The sequence below is a fragment of the Hylobates moloch genome, unplaced genomic scaffold, assembly GCF_009828535.3.
Source record: "Hylobates moloch isolate HMO894 unplaced genomic scaffold, HMol_V3 SCAFFOLD_1, whole genome shotgun sequence".
NCBI classification, from domain to species: domain Eukaryota; kingdom Metazoa; phylum Chordata; class Mammalia; order Primates; family Hylobatidae; genus Hylobates; species Hylobates moloch.
This window is the reverse complement of record NW_026652276.1, coordinates 78,155,785-78,181,979: the sequence shown is the minus strand read 5'-3', so window position 1 is coordinate 78,181,979 and position 26,195 is coordinate 78,155,785. Positions and strand designations below refer to the sequence as shown.

Genomic DNA, 26,195 nt, shown 5'->3' with positions numbered 1-26,195 from the left:
CAAAACTTAACAAGTCTGTTTCCCTTAGAGTAAAGCTGGGTTTCTTTAACAACTAAACTAGCTTTCCAATTTTCAAAATTAAAAATATAGAATTAAACTTCACACATTTTTCTCTCTACCCCATTGTTTAAATCCTAAAACTGTATGACAAATCTTTAGCTGGAAGGTTTGAGTTAATATACGTGTACACAAATGTCCAGTTTCTTAGAAGAGACTAACAAAAATTGCTTGGGGAAAAGCATATTCATATATTTATTATGACAAAGATGGCAATGTCCATAAATAACAGATCTGATTTATTAGCCTAGAGTTAGAATTACATTAAAGGGCAAAAGACAATGAAATTTTACAATTACATGTCTAATAATTGAAGAACTAATAGGGTGGTGTTTAATGCAATGCATCTCTATATTAATTTAAATGATATGGTTTACTAATTTTTTTCCTAAGTTGTATAAATGCTAAAATTGGCTTGTAACACTGGAAATGGTAATGAATTTCTCTTATTTTTTAATGACATTCTAATCGTTACTCTAAATTAATATACTTTTACAGAATAAATTTTCTACAGTTACCCCTTTGGTAACTAACTACATATAGCACACATCTGTAACACTTAAGTGAACATTAATTAGTGCTAATTTACAATCAAATTCCAATGGAGAAGCAAATTATGCTTTCTTGAACATCAAAAGTCTTTATCATGACCATTATGATGAAGAATGCCAGAACATCTTAATTATTTCTGCTTATAATGTTTTCCACAAACCTTAAAAATGTGGAGTACTTAAGAAAGAGAAAAAAAGCTAGTCTCATTATTATTTAGTTTTTACTTAGTGCTAATCCAGTTCATTTCATTGAGTATCTTTCTCTTTCCTTCATTATAATAGAAAAAAAGATTGCCTGAATATTCACAAGCAAATTTTTCTATTGGGCATACTGTTCGCAATCTTTTGAAATAGCTTTAAGTATTATGACACTGCTGCAAGATTTTGCTACATAAATCTAAGATTGTCCATAATATTCAACTTTTATGTGAACCAAAAATTATTTAAAGTGTAAAATATTTGCTTCCTTACACGTATCACATTTAAATAGATTCATAGTTCTAAAGTAGTATGCTTCACAGAAGAAAAAATAAGTAACTGACACATAGAAACTCTTATTTGGCTCATTCTAAAAATGTGTGTAATTGCCAATAAGGCACTGAAGAGAGAATTAAATTAAAAGTTCAATAAACACTGATCAATATGCTTGTAAATACCAAGTCTATAAAATGATCTTCCCTTTAAATGTAGTTATACCACAGGTACATGTTCTGTATTTTGGAATTTGGCTGATCATTTTAAAATCTACTTAAATTTGTTTCTAATAGAAACATTCCAGAAATCTAGAAAGGCTGCCCAAGAGGATTTCTTTTTAAAAAAGAAAGAAAGAAAAAGAAAACAGCAGCCTGGATTCTCCAGCTATCGCTATCTCCTGGTTTAGCATTAGCTCACAATCAGCTGAATAAAGAAGTCATCTCTGTCTAAGATGTAAATAAATCACAAGCCTCAGTTACTTTACCACTAGCTGTTTGTCATTCAGGAAAATAATGGTTAATCAATGTCTAATCAATGAAGATGTGTAACATATTAGTTTGCAGTCCTTCATCATCCTATTTTCTTCAATTGCCTGGGGGTTTGTGTTCAGTACTTACAGAATCGATTACAATTGAGAATGATCATTCAGCTCATGTTGAGAGCTGTCAGCTGTGCTTTCCACGAGGCAGCTTTACTCTTGTGTTTAATATGAGATGCTAATATTTAGCTGCATCTGACAAACTAGGTTCCATGGTGGAACATTTTATGAGAAGTGCTTAAGTAACTAATTGTATCACTACATGTCACTTGATGAAACTAAACTTTTCCTGACTTCACAATAATCATAAGCATTACTGGCTTGCTGTGGAAAATTAAAGAGAAATAGCTGCCTGCTTGAGTCTGATCATGCCTGCAGGGAAGGTCTAGGAAAGGCAACTACCAATGACGCCTTTATAAATAACTGCAGGGGGTGGAGGGGGGTGATGATGCTACAATTTCATATAAAACAACATTTATAAGGATGCTGTATCCTCATGTGCAAGCATCCTTGGATGCCCACAATACCTCACAAATACCATGAGAAAAGTTGGACTGCAGACTCTTGATACATTTCCTTTAAGAAAAAACCTTTTCTGACTCTGCGCATTTAAATTCCAAATAAAATGTTAATTGCCTGACAGGCCCGTTTTCCTTGTCATTTATAAAAATGTATACATCCTGAATAAAAAGTGGGAGAATACTTAAGAGTAGGAGGAGAATCTTGATTTTAACAACAAATAATTGCTGTTTTTGTGATTTGTTTCGGAAGTTGAGCTGATGACAATCACAGAGCCTAGTGCTAAAAACTAATAACGATATAGTATTTAATTCGAAACATTTTTGGATCTTGATAGTATTGATTTGAAAGAACAAGTTTAGTCCTCTCATTGTTAGTATTAGTTCCAAGAGCACCCTCTAGTGCCCACAGCTTTGAAGAACCTTGTGGAAAGCAGAAAAGTCATTTGTATGCAGCTCAAGCTCATTGACACTTGCTTTATAGGCCAATATTAAGAACCTTTAAAAAGTATATCTGTCACCACAAGTGACCTAAATGTGCTCTTAAACTTAAAAATGTTTTAATATTATTCTGTGATCAAGCATACTGAAGAAATTTAAAATGATCTAAGATTTTCTTTAAGTTATAATAGTGCATTAACTTTATTAGAGTATTGCTTCAGTAATACATTGTCAAATTTTATGGATATTTCAGGATATGTGTTAATTGTATAAATTGCTGGGATAACAGAGAAAAACTTAACTAATGACAATACCTTAAAGAAAAAGGTTACTTCACACCCAAAGCCATAATGTACAATGAAAGATTGAATTTACATTGTTTCCAGTAACAGTGAAAAAGAAAAAAAAAACTTCATCTCTGAATTCAAATTTCTAATTAATCTTATTTGTTTTAATCAATACCAGTTGTAAAGGTGAGCAAAAAAGACCCTAGCAAATGATTAAATGATCACTTTTGTTTGCTCTTAGTTTTAACTCCCTTCATTTCACAAATAAATCACATAATAAACCTGTATACCTTGGACTACAATGGGCCTGCTGAAAAAATGAAAGAGTGTCTGTAAAACACTGGTTTTGTTTCTATTTTGAAATAGAATTTCATGGTCATAGATAACAAATGCAGGAAAGACATGTGTATTCAACTTTAAATCACAAATATATCTTTCCGGGTTAGTGTACTAAAGATGTAGTAGAGGAATTCAAAATTACGGATTTATAGTAATATTTTATTCAATCATAAATGGTATTTATAGAAACAAACTACTTAGTTAACCTGACCTAAAAAACAAAACTCTCAGCCTTTAAGTACATCAAAACTGCCAAACCAACATAGTTTTGTGCTTAAGCACACAATAAGGAAAGACTGAAGACAAAATTGCTAGAGGCACCGAATTCCAGAGAAATTCCCAACCCACAAAATTGCTATAATTTTATCAAAATATACATGATAATGTTTTCCTCTTTTACACCCAAATTTCTTATGGAGAAACAGTTTATACATTTACATTCTGAGATGTTTCAGCAAACTTTGTTAGATTATTTCTTATGTATCTTTCTAGTGACAAACAGAATGTTTGGAAAGAAAATAAAGCTAACACGTGCACAATACCTCATAGGTAAGTCTCCAGATTGGGCATTAAAGTATGTGTTACCTCACATAGAATCAGATCAAGCCCTGAATTAAACATGGTCAACATTTTCTAGAAGTTACTTTTTTTTCCTATCACTCACTTTGCTCAGAATATGGGAAAACCTGTTAGCCGGATGTCTTATAAGCTGGGTTCACATATCTGTGCAAATATTTATAGTCTTCTTAAATTACCTTTTTACCATCAGCAGTTCCTAAATCAAGCACATACACTATAAAAGGCAAACCAACAAAGAAGTATGTAAAAGATCTTCATCTACCTCTGCACAGCTACCAGGGGAGGTGAGCTTGCCCCACGAATGTCTACACTTTGATAGGAGAACTGTGATAATGATGAAAAGTTAATAGATTTTTATCTATATGAACGTGATGATCATAGACCTTGTTATTTTTATTATTTTTAAGAAGGGAATTGGTGCTGCATGAATATGAAGGCATATATTCACAGAATTTCTTAGATTTATAGGTACAGGAGCTACAAAGACTTCTCTTCTTTCTGAGGTAGATAAATTGAGTTCCATGCAGTTTACTATGTAGGGGTCTTTCAAATGAGACCACAAAACCTCAAATCCTTCCTCTTCTGTGTGGACATTAAAGATCTCATAGCAATTTTCATAAGAGTAGGGGTTTGTCACCATGCCACTGGGCAAATTCCTAGAACTTACCTTAAAGTCAAGCAGCCAGCTTCTCTCCACAGGATTTTAGTGTATTAGATACCTTGAAAAGTTCAGTATATTTACTCAATTTATTTAAAATGTTCTCCTAATGGTTCTGAAATATATTTTTAAGCAAAAAGGAACCAAAGATATCTTTAGGTGAAGTTACAGTAATGTTTGTTACATGAAATCAAACTTCCTTCCAAAATATTTGATTAGTCCCTTTTGAACACAAATGCCTACAGTATTAATTTTATTTTAAAAACAAAAACAACCAACATATAATAAAAAAATCTTATAATCCATGATCCATGCTTTCTGATACAGGTAATGTAAAATAAATGGTATAATCTACAAAACAATGACAAATGAAAGACTTGGAAAAGGTTATGGTTTGACAAGGTAACATTTTTGAAATCTGGACACCAATCAAATTGATGTAACTATTGGTGATGCAACACTCTCTGACACTAAAGTCTTTACCACTGTCTAAAACATATAGAAGAGCCTATTGTGATTGCTTAATGTCAGCTTTTGTTCATAAGCTCTTTCATAAAATTGAAACCAGGAAAATGATTTAAAGCAGTTCAATTTGTCTATTTACCTTAATCTTTAACTATTCCCATATGTCCGGCTACATGATGTATGACTCTTCATAAACCAATTTTTCAAAGATATACACGACAGAAAAAAGTCAGGCTCCTAACCTTTTATGTGCTGAACTTTTATAGAGCTCTAGAAAACAAAATGCTTTTAGGTTTCAGAAAAGGGAAAAAAATGAGAGAGAAAGATTATTTTCTTTTTCTCTCTTGTTAGTAAATATTTGCATCAGTGAAAGTAGAGCATGCACTAATTTCTAGGTATGTGAAAAGTTCTTCTGGAGGTCTCATTCACATGCATCAATGTAAAGGTCTTTGTTTACAAGTACTACATAATAAATGAGGATCCACAAATTAAGATCATTAAACCCTTACAGGTCCCATAGTTGAGGTAGGAATATTGTGCTAGGTATAATATCACTCAGCAAGGGGGAGTAGAAAAAAAGAAACGCAGATTAGGGATTCCTCAGCACAAGGAGCCTGAATCATAATCATAATAGAACTGATTTAGCTCCAGTCTTAGAAAAAAGCAATAATCATAACAATAATTTAGTCAGAATTAAAATAGAATGTTCTGATTATTTTTAAAATATCACAAGATCATATAAAACTTTAATTTATGTACATGCCTTTGTAAAGATAAAAACAAAGGGAAAAAGTAGCATTTTGTTCATTCATGTAAAAAAATATTTGCTGGGCACCTATTTTGTGCTCGTTGCTGGATAAACAACTATGAACAGGACAAATTCACAGCACTGTCCTCTTGGAACCTACTTAGTTGTAAACCAGAGAACCCCCTTAAGGAATATTACTATCAGGTTATGATTATGCGACAGTATAGGAGTGAAATTTTTCTAGTACTTTTAGTCCTCATACCCCCTTCAGCTCAGTCCTTATGCAAAATTTGCATCAAGTCAGTCTTTATGCAAACTTTGTTCTATAGGCTGCGTTATTTTCAATGTACACTGTAATTTCTCAGTTGGTTTGTCCAAATTAAAAAATGTAGTCTTCTCTCATTAAAAAAAGGGACAAAACATTAAAATTCTTGTAACGTCATGTAGAATGCAGAACAGAGAAAGAGAGTTAGCATTTGTTACACATCTAACTATGTGCCTAGCCCAAATCCAGGCACCTTGCATATGTTACATACAGATGTTTTCATAAGATGCAAGTATAAATATTTGTACTGTGAATATTTACATCTTTCATAAGATTAAGATCAGCTAAATCACTTTATAGATTAGCATAGTCTTTATCTTAAAATAGAAGAAATTCTAATAGAAAAACCAATGAGTCATTACAATTAACTCTTGTTTCAGTAGGTGGATTAGTTAACTTGTATTATACCACCATTTCTCCATCTGTAACCTGGTAAACAGCACTTTTCTTATGCAGATTTCGTGAAGAGGTCTTAATGAACCACTGTATTAATTGATAAGCCATAAGATTTAATGCAACTTCCCAAAGTACTTTATATGCTGAAAAAGGTAAGCCCGTCAACCAATAAGGAAAAAAATTAGCATTCAAGTTATCATTATCAAGCGTTTTCAAAATCCAACATAAAAATTGCATGATAAAAATCAATGAGATACTGTCTAAAGCTCATCGGAAAATTTTATTCACAGCACCAACATCACAGGATGATTTTATGATTTGTCTATGCCATTTGACCAAATAACCGTAAACGCCAGACTAAGATTTTAGTACCAGCTTCTAAAGTGTGTGAAATTTATGTCTTGTTTATTTATTTACTATCCCGAAGTGAAACACTGAAAGTATATCTTTACACATATGTATGTATACACAGACATTATTTACATATATTTACTATAATACATTCAAGTCTACTTGCAGTTCATAAAAAACAAATGTAGCTATCTTTATAATTTTGAAAATGAGAAACCTACAACTTCCAAAATAGGTGCTAAGACTCATCTGATGTAGTATTATTTTAATGTACATTCTCAATTTATTAAAGCTCTGCAAAGGAACTCTGAGTAAATGAAGATAACAAGACATTTTTATAAACCTAAGTATATTCCAATTTCTGTTATTTTTTTTCCACTAGCAGGAATTCTAATTCCTAATCTTATTCCAACTTCAGACTAACAAAAAAATTGTCATCTTAAAGCAATTTGGAATAACTGCATAAATGAAGCCAGTTAACAATTAGAAAATGTAAAATTGATATGTGTTTAAATAAAAAGATACTGGCAATTCTCAGAAGGTAGGAAAAAGGAAACACATTTGTGTGACATTAGGTAAATGGCTCTAATGTGTTTACTTAGATACCTTGCTACTTATCTTGTTCTACTTATCAGTTTTCACTGATGAAACATAGGAAAAAATGTAATAGAAATCAGATAGACATCACAAAGGTGTGTGTTTATGTGTGACTGTTGCTTGATGATCAGATTTTAGGAGGGTGAAATAGATGAACTATACATATAAAAATAGAAATATTTGTATGTAACTTTAAATTTTTAAAATTATTTTATTAAATTATTTTTAAAGTAAAATAATTTTAGACACACTTAAAATACAAATGATTAGATTTTGGTATTCTGCTCATTTGAACTAATACATTTAAAACTATTTCAACAAAAAAACTCATTTAAAATCGATTTTTTAAAAATTCCTAGCTTTTTTTCTTAATGACTCTGTTTAAAACTTCAAGTATGCTTGAGAAACTAACTGTGGATCATGTATACAATGTAGGGTCAATGCTGTATTGAATTTCCAGACCATTTTCAGACTACCTTCTGGCAATGGAAGCATTTTGACCACTGACACTCCCTATGGGTATATCTGACTATCCTGGTACAATGCACCATTCCCCATTATTGAATCTACAACAAACTGCTGTAGGTTATTCATTGATTGAGTGTTTAAGTATATTCTTTAGGAGCAAATAGAGAACTAATCTGTAAGCAATCACATAAAATAATTAAAAAAAACCAGCAGAATTCCCGCATCAAAGATGCTTCAAGCTATAGCACTTAATTATGTGCATTCTTTGATTATATTCTGTCACATTCAATAAAGATATACAGGAATTCTATTTCATTATATCACCCTAGATTCTTCTCAGTGCTTCATTGTACCATGCAAGGGAATTAAGAAAGCATCTGCCAAACCAACCACACCAATTTAAAGCACATCTACTCTCTTTTTATACTTAAATTTTGGGGGGGAGGCCTGGATCAATCACAATATTCACCACAATGTTTACTTAACCAATAAAGATACAGGCAGTGATTCTATATTTTCCAATACATGTAAAACTAAATATCAGGTAAACTGTTGCCAGCCTTGACATAAACGTACATAGGTGCTTGAGTCTTCATTCATCTTATCTAGACTGTATTTTAAGAATAAGCTTAACGACCCCTCACACAGTCTTCTTAAACAATGCAGAACCTGAGAGTGTGTGGTGGCATGTGTGAGAGAGCAGACAGCTCTACATCCCTTCACAGGGTCCCTCTGTCAGTGTGTATTTAGGACAGCTTTCTAACATGAAATCAGCTCAGCTGCAGTGTCGATTTCAGAGGGTTCTGAGAGAGACAGAAAGGGAGAATGCTTCAACTCCTTAAAATGCATTTGCTATTTCTCTTCTCTGAAAGCCTGAATGTATTTTCTGATTTTTGCAAAGAAATTACTTTTGAGAATATGTCTGCCATACCAAACTGATTTCTTCTGGTTTGCATTAGCTTGGTAGGTTTTGACTATTTTAACAAATACACATTTAGAAATGTTTAAGAACAGAGAACAACAAGTAATACATGCATGCTTTAAAAAAACAATATAAAATATGTATACCTTAATACTTGGCATTTTCAAAAAAGAAAGGAAGAAAAATGGGGTGAAAATATTTTTTACAATCATATGTCGCATAACGTTTTATCTTATTTTTTAAATGTATTTTTAGTTGCCTAGGTCTTCTTTGTTTTGTTGTGTTCTACTGTAAGCAAAGTACCCATTGAAGCCACCATCTTTGTAAAAGAGGGAAGAGAGGCTCAAAGTGTTAATATCAATAAACATAAAAATCAAAATTTTATCTAGATTATTTTTCTGAAATGCAACTGTAGCACTGTTTGATGTCCATGCTTTTTATTTACTGAATTATTTTCGTTTTAATGGCAGCATAGAAGGCATATGGAAGAAGATGTCACTTTGTAGCCTTACTAATATAAGAGTTCAGTGAAACCTGGAGTTTATTCCAGCTAATGAAATGCTTCAGTATTTTGAGAGATTGCTAAATGTGAAAGTAGTTTATTTCTAATAAAACATTTCAGTAATATTGTTCTTCAAGTGGAAAATAACCAGGGAATAGAAAACAATTTTAAAATACAAGCTAACCAACAACAAAGAAAAGAAAATGCCAGTCAATGTCACACTGCTACTCACCTCTCTGATCAAGTTTGTGGAGTTCTTCAAGTGTAACAATTAACGATCCAAGTCAGTTAATCTGTGTGATTATGCTGTAGGGACTTGAATGAGTAAAAAATGTGGCTCATTCACAAAGGACTTCACACTATAGAACAAGAACATAGAAAGAAAGTTAGTTCCTTATAAAATAGTAAAGAAAATATACTTACAATGTGAGAGGTTAAAAAAATGATTTCATACTATTTACTAGCAATGTTCCCTCAAAGTTATGGACAGTTTTTAAAGTCTTTTTTAAAAAAAGTGAGGAGTAAGTGTAGTGCAAGTATTTTTTACAATTCTTTTTACAATGAATATGTAAAGTTTAATTTTATTCTTTGGTAAGTTATTCTTTTGGTTGTTTAGATTTTATAATGATACTGACAGTACTTTCAACGAGTTCAAGCTTTTGCTTATATATCATACTTTTATGGATTTATTACTACATATATTATATTATTAAAAATGCATATATTTAAGCAAGATACTCAGAAAGGCATTGGGGCACTCTCCAATAATTTTTAATAGAGTCATTTTGATTCCTCCAAGGAAATGTCTTCCTTCAATTTAAGAAAGACTCTTTCTCTGCTAAAGGTTAACACATAAAGAAATGTCCATTATCAAACAAAATTTTAAAAATTCAAGCTACCAAGGAATCCCAACTAATATTGTCTTACCAGAAATTTTTATTAAAACTATACTTATACATTCATAACACTGGATTATTATCTTTTATATATATATAGAGAGAGCGTTCTTAGACTATGACAGTTTTAAAGACTTGAATCATTATTTCATTCAGATCCTAATTCAGACAGGAACATGTAGGAAATTTCCAATCAGTATTTGTGGATGAAAAAAAAATGGAAGGAAAGAAAAAAAAGAAAAAGAAAGGATGTATAGACTTGAATAATGGAGCTAAGTAACAGGAAAACCCAAGAGAAAAGTAGTAGTATAAAATGTGTAACAGTATTAAGTTAAACAGCCTTTGCTATCAGATGTGGAACAACATTAATCCATAATTAAGCAAAACAAATGTAAATATAGTTGCTGGGCTGATAATTTATCCATGATTAAAAATTTCAGCATCAAATTTGTTGTTAAATAAGGTCACCTTACTTCATTATAATTCCCCGAGGAAACATTTTAGGAAGGTAAGTTTATGTTTTTGTTTCTAATAGATTGCATTCCACCTATCCCTGCCTCAGTTCTGAACCACATTGTCATAATTAATATTTCCTCTGCAACAAACTCCCATAAACCATAAACAAATCACCCCCTGGGAAACCACTGGACAGTAGCAGCCACCAGCAACACACCTAGGCTCAAAATCCTGTGATATGGTTTTGCTGTGTCCCCACCCAAGTCTCATCTTGAACTGTAGTTCCCATAATCCCCATGTGCCCTGGAAGGGGCACCGTAGGGGGCAATTTAATCATGGAGGCAGTTACGCTCACGCTGTTCTCATGATAGTGAGTGAGTTCTCATGAGATCTCATAGTTTTACAAGGGACTTTTTCTCCTTTTGCTGTGTCTTCTCTTTCCTGCCATCATGTGAACAATAATGTGCTTGTTTCCCCTTCCATGACTGTAAGTTTCCTGAGGCCTCCCCAGCCATGAGGAACCGTGAGTCAATTAAACCTCTTTCTTTATAAATTACCCAGTCTCACATATGTCTTTACTAGCAGGGTGAGAACAGACTAATACATCCGGTCACATGGGGAGATTCTACTAGCAAGAGTTTCAGACTGACCTCAAGTCTGACAGAGAGAGTTGCAAACATCACCAATTTCTGCTAACAGAGTCTATCTACAACAAAAGAACAATCCTCACATATGTACAATACGGAAAGGATTACTCCTGATGACCTCAAGAAATATATTCTTTTTCATGCATTCATTTTTGAACTACAAAGATTAGCAGGGTCTTCCTAAAGTTCCTTTGAAATTTTATAATTCTTAAACATCATTCAGTTGGAAATGGAAGTTCTATGTACTAAACTTTTCTGGTAATAAGCAATATATTTTCTTCTCAAAGCTAATAGGGATTTTAACTCTACCAACCATAGGACATGGTTTACATTATGATCTAGAGCAACCATCTTTCATTTGGCATAGGTTCTGAATGCATTGCCTGAATTTGCATGATAGCACTCTCTTGAGCTTTAAAAGTTAGTAAATAATGAATTCCAGTGTACTATTATACAGTGAACCTATTATTACTGTAAAAAGTAAAGACACTACAATTATAGAAAATAAAGGCTTGGAAAACAATTTGGGGATAATTCTACAAACTCATAGAAGAAAGAAAAGACACCTAACATGTTTACTTCTATGAAAAAAGCAGAGTGGAATTTAACTGTATATCTGAAAAGAGAGGAAGACTATTTAATTTCTCTTGAATCTGCCTATTAGCAAATTTTAAAGCAAATTGGATAATTTATAATATCAAATCATTTATTAACCTTTATTATTTATGTAAGTTGATTATATTTGCCTTGAGAACTGGGCATCTTTTCTTTCTCAGTATAAGGACCTAATGCCAAGTACATACACACAGTATATCTTGCTGAATTTGTTGCATTTGTTTGAGTTGAATGAGACATTGTATAGCTTTCATCTAGTTCACAAATGATGATAATGCTAACTAAAAAGAGTGAACAAGATTTTGAGAATCTGTTTGTGAAAAGAGAGAGATTGAAAGAAAATGATTAGCCAGTTAAGCTTTAAGCTTAGCTGAGAGAACCTCAGTAAAAGAATTCATGCAGGTTTATTTGGTATTGACATATACATGTATTTCCCTCTCAGCTGGAATGACTCCAAAAGGGTTGTCATGGTTGGTTGAGTAAATAATACATGCTTTAAAAACAATTATAAATCTGTATTCACCTGATGGACTTTGTATTCATTCCAGTCAATTGGGCATATAATACTCGTTTAAAAAATAAGTACATATAATGCATTAAAAACTGCTTAAACGCCCATTTAACCGGAGGGGCCAAAACAGCTCTAAAATGGAGCATGTGATTAACACTAATGGAAGTTATGCATATGTAATGAAAGGAGCACCCCAAACCCTTTTAAAGAGAGCTATGACAGGAGAATGACAGCTGGGAAACACCATGATTTGCGGCTTCTATTGCTTTGTAAAGCAGTCTCTGCCCTCATAGCAACCAACAACTCCCAGAGTGGTGAATCTTGGGGTTCAAGGCAATAAATGTACTGATATTTAAGGTAAAACAATGCTAAGGGGAATGGCAGTAACAGCCTGATGATAAATAATGCAGCACTGTAATTGGATTGCATCTCCGTACTTAAACAGCTATTCACTGATGATGGCTCCCATCCCACTCAAAGGTCTTACACAAGATTCCTTCTTTATAATGTCAAACACAAGAAGGACATATTTTATGTTTTTAATGAGTGCAATTCAGAAATAATCTCACAATATTTTAGGTTCACAATATTTTCCTTTTATAAAGGATGAGGAAAATAAGCAACAGTTGGCATAAAAGAATAGAATTCTGGCTTATTTCTCTTTTGATCAGAGTTTTAAGAAATTATTTTTCAATTGGTCACATGGAGGGTGAGATTTGGGAAGGAAATAAAGGTCTGCCTGTCAACCAAATTGTTTCTCCATTAACCCTTCCCCCAGCTCCCACCTCCACCAAAAAAAAAAAAAAAGTTTGAAATTATCAATAGAAGTGCTTTGTAGGGGGTTGGGTTCAGATGATAGAAACTCACTGCTGAAAATGCAAATACATCACCTGGACAAAAGATGCATCAATTCATTAGTGCTCCCCAGCCCATAAATTAACTTTGCAGGTGAACTCTTTACGACCTAGGGAAACTGGTCCTGTATGGCAACAAGGCACAGAAAAGAGCAGTTCCGTTGGGACAAAATGAACAAGGAATATATATTGTACTTTGAGGTAACACAAAAGAATAGACTGTAAGCAATCAATGGGAAGAAGGAAAGCACTGGGCTGTGTCAAGGAATCCTGAAAACAGACCTCCATGGTCTCACCCATTACTTTGCTGATCTCTTGCAAAGTAATATCACACTGGTAACTACTAGAGTTCCACCTCAAGTCTCAGTCTCTTTTCCATTTCCAATATGAATTGCAGTAGTTTGAATGTTGTTATGATGTGAGTATCTTGAGGGCAGGGACTTTGATGTGTAGAGCATCTTAGATATTAGTAGTAGTAGTAGTAGTAGTAGTAGTAGTAGTAGTAGTAGTATACAGGTATTATTAGTAGTGCCAAGAAGAATATCTGACATGTAAGAGATGCTCACTATGTATCTGTTGAATGAATGAATTGAGTGAATAAATAAGTAAATATAATAAAGCTTTCCATAAGCACAGGATTAGAAATTAATTTCAAAGTCAAATGATGAGCTGGCTTCCTACTTCATCTTCTAAGGTAGAATGAAGACAATTTCACCTCTAAATAGATGATTTGACTAAGTAAAAGCTTCCACATACAAAAAGGGAAATATATAGTAGAAAATGAGTAAACCAGCTGGCAGCAAGAAGGGAAAAGAGAAGACCAAAAAGAAACAAAAAACCCTAAGAATGTCTTAAAGTGCCATTGACAGAACACAGAAATGACCCATAAAACAAAAGTCTCTTAGAGTTCCTTAAATCCAGGTCTATTCTCCGCAAAGAGTGGCATAGTATGTTTACTAGTTTTGTATTCCCATGAGATAAATGCTGCCTTCCTAACTGTCAAATACAGTCTTAAAATAAATCCCTATAACCTGACCCTGGGCAAACTCAAGGTCTCAGTCCTCTGAGAGTCACAAAATACTGAGTCCCATGCAGAGGGCAGAAGTGTTTCCTTCCAAACTCTTTGCCCACATTATCACCTAGGTACAGTGCAGCCTTGAAGAATCCCACCACTTCTGCCTCTTTCTCTATAGTCGTCTAAAGGTAGGCCCCAAAATGTGAGTTGGTGGTGGGTTGGAAAGGTGATTCCATTTTATCTCCCATCCTCCACTATCCTCCCTACATCATACACCAAATCTCTCCTCTCTAGTGATCAAATAAAACTCTCAAATGAAAGGAAACAAACCAATACTGTGGAAGTGGATGGCAAGGGGAAGCACAGTCATCTAAGAGTAACCTGCCAAAAATTCCTATTCTACGTGTGTTATTTCATGTAGTTCTCACCACCTCCCTAAGAAGGTATCTTCACCTTTGATATGTGGAAACTGAGGCTAACTTGAGAGATTAAGTAACTTGCCCAAGAATGTATTACCTCCCATGAGTTAGCACTAGAAGCCCAAGCTTCAACCAGGAAAACATAGCCCTTGCCTTCATGAAGCATATTAAGTAGAGAAATGGAAAAATAAACAAGAAATTAAATTAAATATGCTACAGAAGCACCTAAGGGAACTTCTAACTCACACCTGGAGAGGCAGATAAAATGTTGGCTACATTGAGATCTAAAAGATCAACTGGATTAAGCCAAGAAAAGAGGCAGTGAAGACAGTCCATGTGGAAGAAATGATATATACAAAAGAGTAGTTATATACAACCTAGAAAAACTGCAAGGGTGAAAAGTTGCAAAAAGTGCTACTGAAGAAATCAATAGAGACAAGCTCGTGCGGGACCTTGTAGGTCACAAAGAGGAATTTGGACCCTATCCTGGGAACAATGTAAAACTGTTAAAGGGGATGAACAGGGGTGAGATACGCTTAGATTTGTGTTTTGGGAAGACTCCTCTGGCTGCAGTGTGAAACAAATGGATTTTTAAAGAGAAAGGAAAATAATTTAGGTTGAATTAAATAAATTGTCAATATCTGAGTATTTTTGTCTGACAATGTTGACAATTTCATATGGTTCAGCCTAATGGTTACACAGCTGTTGTTTACACTAAAGCAATGGTATGGAGAATAAAAAGATGTAGATGTCTTTCATACCTCTGTAGCTATTTATGAGAAGACAGCACTCAAAGATTGATTGAATATGCTAAGGGAGGCAAAAAGGAGCACCAAGAATGATCCCCAAAAAGGCTTCTAAATAGAGCAACTGAGTAGATAATGATGTCAACCATCTATGTAGAAAAAGAGATGAAAGAATTAGGAGGAGAACATAAACAAGTAGACTGGTTGGAGGAGGTTACGTATCCCAAGAACCCTCCATACAAAGAGTAGAAAAAAATGCCTTAAAATGAAAATTCTGAATTAACAAAACTGAGTTTAAAATGGGTAATATTGTTAAAAGGTCTATCAATGCTTATATTAATAAATAAAACCCTTAAGCTAAATTGCCAATCTCCATCTTTCCATAAAATAGGTATCCTTCTTAACTGATAAAAAATAGGCTTTTATTTTTGTATGGATTCATAATCTGACCTTCTCCAGATTGTCAAAGCCTAAGAAATAGCTTCAAGACTATAGATTAACCTTTAGAGGGTGTACTTGACATGAATTTTTAAGAGATATAGTGTCTTCAACTAAATGATCTCAATACAAATTTAAGATTCAATCAGCATTAATGGTGGTATTAGAAATGATAACTTCAATTATAAGCATAATGCATTTTCCTTTGGGATATTAATTTATGTAGAGTACTCAGAGTTTGCCCTGGTATAGTCATACTTCAAACCTCCTTGTGACCAAGAAAAGGCATTTGTGCTAGTTTGATTAGCTAGTTTGATTATACTAGATAAAATATAATATTTTCAATGACTAATTTAGATAATAGCAAATGTTTAAAAAATGTTATATAACTCATTTTCCAGAAAGTTGTTTTTTCTAATTATCTGAGAAAAAGGGTATAGGTTGAAATTAAAACAGATAAGATATGGAATTCATAAAAGAAATCTGTGATTTGGTCCTCACGTGAATTTTATATTCTACTCAATCTATAACTTTAAAAGGAATAGCTATAAGAATATTGTGCTACATGAGAATAAAGCAATTTCCCTCAGTATTCTTTTTCATCATTTCACTTTTTGAAAGAAAAAAGTTCTCTAAGGAGATATGTGACTAAATCTATAAGTAACTTTTAAGAACGTTGACAGCTATTTTTAAAATGAGAACATTAAGCATTCTCTTGAAAATGAAAGTGAAAGTATCTATAACGTCAAAATTATCTAAGCTGAAAACTCAAATGTAAAATCTTCTTCTCTTGGTAATTTAGAAAAAATGTATATGATTAAAAGAAATTTCCCTGGGGACTTTGTCAAGGTATACTCTAGAGTACACTATAGAGTATAGTATACAATAAAATATATGGATTGATATCCATATATAATATCTCTAAAAACACATTAAATTAACATAATTAAAAGTTGTTTTAAAACTTTAGAGCCTAGAGTGTTAATAATTACATGTGCTAACCGATTTTTATATGCCATGCGAAATCTATCTGATGTGCTAGGTACTTAGATGTAGGTACAATTATAAGTCCCATTTTACAGATGAATAAACAAAGTTTGAGGTTTAAGTTACTCATCTGATTTCTCCCAGCTAAGGAATGGCAAATCCCATTTGCATGCCTCTAAAGCATGAGCTTAACTCTAGCATGCTATGTATTAACTCTCTAGGAAGATGTAAGGTGACCTCCCTCTTATCATTATATTTATTTTAGACTAGTGTGTCTTTTCATTAGTAACATTTAACTAATGCGGAAGAGAGTGGTACTCAAAGATGAAAATAGGGTACACTTCTGGCTTGATCACTGAGTTTATACCAATTGGATCTTTTTTTTTGAGTCGGAGTCTTGCTCTGTCGCGGGGCTGGAGTGCAATGGTGCAATCTCTGCTCGCTGCAACCTCCGCCTCTCAGGTTCAAGCGATTCTCCTGCCTCAGCCTCCCAAGTAACTAGGACTACAGTCGCGTGCCAGCATGCCCAGCTAATTTCTGTATTTTTAGTAGAGATGAGTTTCACCATGTTGGCCAGATTGCTCTTGATCTCCTGATCTTGTGATCTGCCTACCTTGGCTCCCAAAGTGCTGGGATTACAGGCATGAGCCACCGCACCCGGTCTGCATCATTTATCCATTCAGTTTTTCTATCTGCAAAATGAGAATTAAACTGGATTAAACAGGGGTACCATTCTATGTAATGGTATTTCTGATGTTGGTATTGATGGTTATGCGGAGTCATCATATAATTTTAAGCATTTAAATTAAAAGCCCCTCATTAAAACTTATTTTAAATAGTTCAATATAATATTCATACATCCAAAACACTTTGGTGGGTACTTCAAGAAAAACAGAAATCAAAGGCAGTCTATGCTTTCCATGACATAACAATCTGCTTGGAAAGATACAAAACACATGCAATCAGCATAAAACTGCTAAGCAAAATATACAAACCAGTACAAAACAATGTAGTAAAAAATATCCACCCAAGAAATGAAGGCTAAGGAATAAAGCAACAGGTGCAGCTTGGAAAGAGAATGCGAAGGATGTGTTTTAACCCAAAGAATTAAGAAAGTGATGAAAATGATGCTCAAAATGAAAAGGTAAGTAAGCATGAAAATTTATATTTGGGGCTAAGAAAAGTGTACGAGAAACAAGAGCTGGAAAATTGAGCGAGGAAAATTGACAGATGGCCTGGAAGATCACACAGCAGATTTAAATGAAATAAAAACAACTTTGTTCTGATTTGGTTCTTCAACTTACGTTTATAATTCAGGGAAACAAAAATTCTAATCTAATACACCATTTGCCCAAAGTGTTTGCAATAAGCACCTGTCAAATTAATGTTTTTATAAGTTACTCTATGAATTTTACTCTACAATTAAATAGGAGGACCAAACCCAAATATTTCCAATACAAATTGAAAGGTGAGTTTTCTTAGCCCAAAGGTTTCTTTAAAAAAATATATATATATATATATGTACATATATATATATATATACACAAAAGCTTTTAAACAAAAGCTACATATGTGTAAATGTATCTTTTGATGTTTAGAGCTTAAAATACACATTTTTCTCCAGCTCTCTTCAGTGGGGTCTTAATGGTGGTTTTATCTTTTGTTTTAATTTAATCCCCCTTGTGTAAATTTTAATGCTTCTTGCAAAATTCAACAGTTCAATCTGGAGCCAAAGAAATAAAACCTTGATGACTCTTAAAGAGTTTAAGATTAATTCAGGAAGAAATTATTTTGGTTAGTCATGCCTATTCTTAGTATCCTGAAGTTTGCTTTTACTGAAGAAGTGGTGAGGGTTGATATGAAGTCAGGACTTAGTGCACGATGCACACTTTGTTTCTAATCACTGAATGCAAGAAGGTAGAATAGCATTTTGAATGATGATATTATTGTACATGCTATCAAATAATAGCAAATGAGATAAGACATTAATGTGCATGATAAACAGAAATGAATATCATTCTTCCTGGTTAGATTATGTCAACGAAACAAGTGAATATTCTATGGTTCAGAAACAATATAAGTAAATTTTTAATGGAAGCCTACATATAACTGTCATAAATGTCTTTCTAAGTCAGGATATCGTGAGCAACTACTCAACATCAAGACATCTATTACGTTGGGGAACTTGTAATTGTTCTTCCAGAATATGCTATGAACACTGCCGTGTTTATCAATTAATCATGCAGTTACTGTTATGCAAACCCTCTGCCAGGTGAGCTGTGAGTGCATCTGCATACTGCACATGAACTAAGAATGAGAACACACAAAAAAATGGTCTTTTTTTTAACCTACTTCCTCTTGTTCAAAGCAAAAGGCACCCAAGCCAGCTGAAACTCTGAATTAGGAATATTCACACGTGTATGGAGAGAGTGATTGGCATCTCCTAATATCTGCTTTATTTAGTATCAAATAAAAAATACTTCTCACATTTTTATAAATGGGTAAAAAAAAATCTATTGAGCAATTATTATATGCCAGATACTATGCCGAGTGCTTTGCATAGAACCTCATTATTCCTACCTTAAAACTATTGTAGTTGTTTTCAGCGGTGTCCATATTGCCCACTGGGGATATTCGGCAATGTCTGGAGTCGTGTTTTGTTTTGTTTCGTTTTGTTTTGTTTTGTTTTGTTTTGTTTGTCAGAACTTGTGGGCAGTGGTTGTCCTATTGACAATTGAGAGGTAGAAGCCAGGGATGCTGATAAACATTCTTCAATGCACAGGACAGCCCCTACATTGAATTGGGGGCTTTTAAATTATCCAGTCCAACAGGTCAATAGTGCTGAGGTTGAGAAATCCTGCCCTATTTTAATCTTGGTTTAACAGATGAGAAAAACGAGGTTTAAAGTGGTTAAGTAAACTGCTCAAGATCACAGGGCTAATAATGAGTGGCTAAGTTGGGACTCAAACCCAGCACTGTCCAACTACAAAAGCCCAGATCCTTGCCACTATCTCACACTCTTGCTGCTTTGCACCTCAGTGTAAAATCATTTGCTTCACTGTACACATTTCATAGCACAGCAAACCTGGTGCCTTGAATCAGAGGCCCTCCACTTTGGTGTTGGTAGAGCTACTCTCTACCTCTTTGATCTTCACGAGTCATTCAAATTCTTATCAGTAAGCAAGGAACCTCCAGCTAGAGTTTTCCTATTTCTTCTTTCTATGATTCTAACCATGAGCCATCTAGAAAGGTTACCTGATTGCCTCTCCTTTCCTCCACCAGGTGTTAGCTTAGGCCTCCCTAAGGCTTTGCCCTTACTCTGTTCTCTGCTTCTTAGCAAGCAGCAAAGGAGTCTCTGGAGTCGCCTCCTGCTGACTTTTCCATCTGCTCCGTGGAATAGAATCCCGCCTTCAGTTGTGCCAGGGGTGACTTTTTCTTCCTCCAGGGAACAACCCGAACTCCTCTGGGGCAGTAAGGGGGATTTGGCACTGCCCTTTCCCTCCAACTGTCTGCGGAGTATCAGTTATTCTGCGGGGAAGCCACTAAGAGTTCACTCTCTCCTACTCTGTAGTAGTAAAGATTCCTAGGGGAGGGGATCCACAGCCTGACCTCCAAACCAAATAGCTGAGGACTCAGTGTATGTTGTTCAGTTACCTGTGTGCACCCTGGGGACCAATCTAAAACAGCCCAACCAACGTTAGCTGTCAGGTAGCTTTGGGGGATTCTCATGACCCCAAAATAGCCATCTGGCTAAACAACAGCACAAGGAGCTATAATTTGTTTCTAAATATAGACTTCAAATAAAAGAAGCAGTATTTTCTATTGCATGCTGTTTTAAGGGACCAGACTTGTTTCTGTAGAAAATGGGATAGAGAACATGCAAGAACTGCAGTAAGATATTAAGCAGAACCAAACCCACTAATGAGGACTCCATTGCCTTCTTTTATTGCCAGAAAAGGATTTCTGGCTCTTGAAACCTGCCTATGCGATCCAGAGGTGATGCCCCAGTTGGAATATATCACTCTCACACAAAGATCTCAGTTTTGCAAATAATAGTAGATAGGCAGAACGTAGATTTGTCATCATAACCGGGTAATTGAAACTCACATCAGGGCTGGGCATGGTGGCTCAAGCCTGTAATCCCAGCACTTTGGGAGGCCGAGGCGGGTGGATCATGAGGTCAGGAGTTCGAGACCATCCTGGCCAACATGGTGAAACCCCGTCTCTACTAAAAATACAAAAAAATTAGCTGGGCATGGTGACGGGCACCTGTAGTCCCAGCTACTTGGGAGGCTGAGGCAGGAGAATGGTGTGAACCTGGGAGGTGGAGCTTGCAGTGAGCCGAGATGGTGCCACTGCACTCCAGCCTGGGTGACAAAGCAAGACTCCGTCTCAAAAAAAAAAAATAAATAAACTCACATCAGAATCTAAACTTTAGTAATTTCTTCTTAACCTTCCTCTCCAAGGCATCTCTCAGTTGTGCCCATAAAGATCAAAATTACCTAACGTCAACTACTTTTCCCTTATCTCCACCAGACCAGCTTCTCCCTGCTGATGGTTCCAGTGATGATTAAATTCCACATAGCAGAATGAGAGAGAAACAAGAACACTAAAATATCAAGAAACTTGAAATACCTTGTGAATAAGTACAAATAATCTGCATTTTAACTACACGTGTCATGAAATTGGGCTTACCTTACTTCTACCCCCACCCAATTCTGCCTGGCTTGGCAGTTTCTGCTTCAGTCCCTTCTGGGGGAAGCAGAGGATTGCTTGTTGGAAAGGTCAGCACAGTTCAGAAATACGGGCATACTCCCCTTCAGAAAAACAATCAAAGATGATGAGGTGATAAGAACCCCATTTCTGGCCCTGTTGCTTATGGCACTTGAAGCAATGACATTCTCTGCATCCCACAGACCAGATGGTAGTTGGTGCTGAGTGTAGCACAACTGGTTAGACTCAAAGTGTCCTTGCCATCATCTGAAAGCAAACCAAGGGTCTTATCACAGTACCTTTCTATTCTTTGAGATTCGAATACTGTAGAAATGGAATCAGCTGCTTCTAATGGAGATTTAACCTAATTTGATTTTAAATCATTGTCTGTTTTCTGGTCCCCCCATCCAACATCCTACCTGAATACACACACACACACAAAAACATGCACACACATACACACTGTTTATTCCATGTATTTCCAAAGATTTAAGCGGGATGAAAGTGAGAGAGCTAAGCCAGGCTAGAGCTAGGGCAGCTGAAGCTGTCACAGAGCTCTCTCCCCCTGACATATAAGTCTGCCAAATTGAACAGCCAACTAGCAATCATTTTTCTTTTCCCTCATCTCCTCAGAGCAGAAGCTGATGTTCAGGGTAGTTTTAGAATATGGACAGGGGTCTCCACGGCCAAGAAAAGACATCTGACGCTTCTCCCTCCCCTCCCCCAAGCCCTGCTCAGCGGATGTAACTCCTCTAAGGCTTGGATGCAGGTCTCCAGAGGTGAAAGGAGCATGGACCAGCCCACTATGCTGCCTTGCCCACAGCATAGTATAATATTAATTAGTCACCTTCCTTATTATTCAGTCAAAATATGCCAGACTGAAATAAATTACATTCTTAGCACATATTTCACACCCCTGGATCAAGTCTTGCAAGGTTTTTCTTTTATTATTTATAAGATCATGTGCTGTCTTCCTGCAGAAAATGAGATGGTCTGCATGAGGAAAAAGGTAAAAGAAATGCAGAGAAATGAAACAATCAGATATTCCCTAATGATATTTAAAAATAGAAAATTTGCTACTGTTACATACAGCATGTTCCATCTTTTGAGATTTAATGGCTCTCTTGTGGTTTAATGGAGAATTACTTTCAGTAATTGATTATTAAAATTTAAAATTGCTAACCATCTTCATTATTAGACGAGCGAACATGTTATCCTTGTAATTAAAAAAGCCTGAGACTCACTTTCATCCTGTTGACAGAGCGGGCAGACTGTCTCCACACTCAGACTTGATGGTTTCAGGCTTCTTGTTTGACAAAAATAGCCAGCCAGTCATTTGATGATGAAAATGCAGAACATCCACAGAGACTGAGCAGAAAATATAATGAACAAAAAATAAAATAATAAAAAGCCCTACAAGCAAATTAAAGTTTTCAGTCCCTACTCATTAAACGCTATGCATCACTTATGTGATATTTCAATGTGCCAGTGCTCAGGTAACACAGGGCACTGTCAGGTTTTTCTTCAGCCTCAATCAACGTGCCCTTTAAAAGCAGCACAATCTCCCAGCACTTTGGGAGGCCGAGGTGGGCAGATCACGAGGTCAAGAGATCGAGACCATCCTGGACAACATGGTGAAACCCCGTCTCTACTAAAAATAAATACAAAAATTAGCTGGGCGTGGTAGCATGTGCCTGTAGTCCCAGCTACTGGGGAGGCTGAGGCAGGAGAATCGCTTGAACCCAGGAGGCGGAGGTTGCAGTGGGCTGAGATCATGCTACTGCACTGCAGCCTGGCAACAGAGTGAGACTCCATCTCAAAAAAAAAAAAAAAAAAAAAAAAAAAAAAGAAAGAAAACAGCACAATCTTTCCTCCTCCACCTGCAACAGCATTTCCCCTTTGACATTTAACCTCAGATATGTACCATTATAAATTTTTGGTTTCGGCAACATATTACACAAAGTGGGCACTGGAAAAATCCAGTGTGGTTCCCTGTTCTCTTGAATGTGTATAGGATGTCTCCAGCTTCTTGTATGGAGGGCTCCAAGGAGTAAGCCCTGCCAAGTAAAAAGAGCCCTTCCTCAAAATCCCTCACCGTATCCACACACTGAGAGATGAAGCTTTATCAGTCAGTTATCCACACACCAGGGGTGAGGGATTTGTCTGTGTGGGATCTTGCATTTCCTTGAACGTTTTCATCATATTAGAGTGTTCATTTTGTGAAGGCAGTACTCAGTGCTTTCCAAAAGGAAATTTCGTAACTGTCAATGAAAAGAGCCTATCAAAAGGGACATTTTTCACAACTCAAGTATTAGACAGATGTCAGCCTTCAGGAAAGGAAAATCCTGCAGACTAGAGGAGTACAAACATAAATGAAGTGAAGATTTTTGTACATGAAGGTTTCTTCTAAATATTAAGGAAAGCCATCTATGTGTCAGCATTCCCACAAAATCTCAATGGTTTTTAGCTCATAAAATCTCTGCTCAAATGTCAATTTTTAAAAATTGACTAATCAATGACTTGCCAATATTTCCTTAGGATCTAGATTCTCAATGATGTCCTCTCTAATATAGCCCAGCCAACCTTCATTATTCCTTAATGCAAATTAGCACCCTACACTTTGTACACATTCAAGGACTATGATATCACTGGGCAGTATTTAGATCATGCTATAAAACTGTTCTTATGTATTTGTCGTTGTGTTTGCCTTCCCAATTAGATTACATGACCCTCAAGGGTAAGAGCAATTCCTTTCATTTCTTTTGCTATTTTAGCTTACCTACAGCCTCTCACCCAATGTCAAGTTCAACAGAGATCAGGCCTACCACCATCTTGTTTGCTTAGGGAGTTAGATATGGAGGTTTGACAAGGAGCTGAACTCTTCTATTCTAGTTAAATATAACCTTGAATTTAAGTTATACATAAATATAACCTTGAATTTAGGACGCATAGAGACTAGATTAGCCTTTCTGAAGCATGGAAAAATTTTCGTAATCCTCCCAAGGATGGTATATAACTAATCCCATTCTAGCTACATATAAGTAAATGTGTTACATACAATGAGCATTAGGGCTTAATTCTCAGAACTTCTTGAGAGTCTCATCTAGATTGTTCTTTCAGATTACTTTCAACAATCTCACAAAGTCATTAACAGATAAGAAAACGTCTTTCCTCTTTCATGGTCTTTCTGGCTTTGGTGATGTGGCAACCTTCATCCAGGAATATAAAATGCCAACCCATTTTTAAGGTCATCTCATGGGGCACTACTTGCTGTAGTCACTTGCTTATATCCAAATATCATGGTATCTTACCTGTTTTTTGCCTCAGCCTCTCTGAGTAGCTGGGACTACAGGCGCCCGCCACCACGCCCGGCTAATTTTTTGTATTTTTAGGAGAGATGGGGTTTCACCGTGGTCTCGATCTCCTGACCTCGTGATCCGCCCGCCTCGGCCTCCGAAAGTGCTGGGATTACAAGCGTGAGCCACCGTGCCCGGCCCCTTACCTGTTTTAATGAATCACCTTTCTACCCTCTATCAGGTACCACTAATAAATTATATGTGTGCTGACAATATAATTCACATATGAACAATTTTCTACCTCTCCCAGCACCTAGTTGGGTGATTTTAATGTGTAAGAGATTGCAATACATATTAACTAAATTAGTAAATCAATGCATGACTGAAATTAAAAGAATGGCCGAGTCTTAGATTTTTTTTCCCATTTCTAAGTTTCCTTTCTAAATTTAAATATGAATGAAAATAATTACTCAATACAGGTTTACTGAGTAAGAATTTAAGAAACATTTCTTCCTCATCCAGGCATCAAAAACATATCTGAAGACAAATTCTTCATATTCTCATCTCAGTTGATAACGATTCCATAGTTTTAACTTCTCAAGCCATAACCTCTGAGTCGTCTTGGGCTTCTCTCTTTCTCTCGTATTCCAATTTATCAACAAATTATGTTAGCTCTTCTGACCACTTATCAACACCTCTACCATTATCACTTTGTTCCAAGATATCATCATCCATTCCCCAGGATTATTCTTATTGTCCCTTGGCTGCACTCCCCATTTATTGCCAGAAATACCCTATTGCAACAACACTTGGAAGTCATTCCTCTGGTAAAACCCAAATGATTCCACATTTCATTAATGCCCTACAAAGTCCTACAAAACCTGCCTTCCCCTCCTCATCTTCAACCATCCTCTCCTACTTTTTCTGTCTCTCTTTGACACCAGGAATACTGACCTTTTTGCTATTCCCGCAACCAGATACTCTCCTGCCTCAAAAAATGCCTCTAGGTTTCTGCGCTTGCTCTTCCCTCAGCCTGATGCTCTTGCCCAACATAGATGGGAATAAAGTCTTGCTCCCTCAACTTTCTTTACATTACTGTTCTGATATTGTGTCCGGAATTGGTGGGCTCTTGGTCTCACTGACTTCAAGAATGAAGCCGCGGACCCTCGTGGTGAGTGTTACAGCTCTTAAGGTGGCACGTCTGGAGTTGTTGGTTCCTTCTGACATTCGGATGTGTTCGGAGTTTCTTCCTTCTGGTGGGTTCGTGGTCTCGCTGGCTCAGGAGTGAAGCTGCAGACCTTCGCAGTGAGTGTTACAGCTCTTCAGGCGGCAACGTCTGGAGTTGTTCGTTCGTCCTGGTGGGCTCGCGGGCTCGCTGGCTTCAGG

The 26,195-nt window shown here is 35.6% G+C and overlaps 1 long non-coding RNA gene across 1 annotated transcript; it reads right to left on the bottom strand.

Moving 5' to 3' along the window:
- Positions 1-9,449: 9,449 nt before the first annotated feature.
- On the bottom strand, positions 9,450-22,881 carry LOC131381510 (uncharacterized). Its single transcript, XR_009210308.1, has 3 exons — positions 22,758-22,881; positions 17,414-17,492; positions 9,450-9,575 (listed from the first exon to the last, which is right to left on the bottom strand). It is a non-coding gene; the product is annotated as an uncharacterized LOC131381510 (long non-coding RNA).
- Between the last annotated feature and the right edge of the window lie 3,314 nt (positions 22,882-26,195).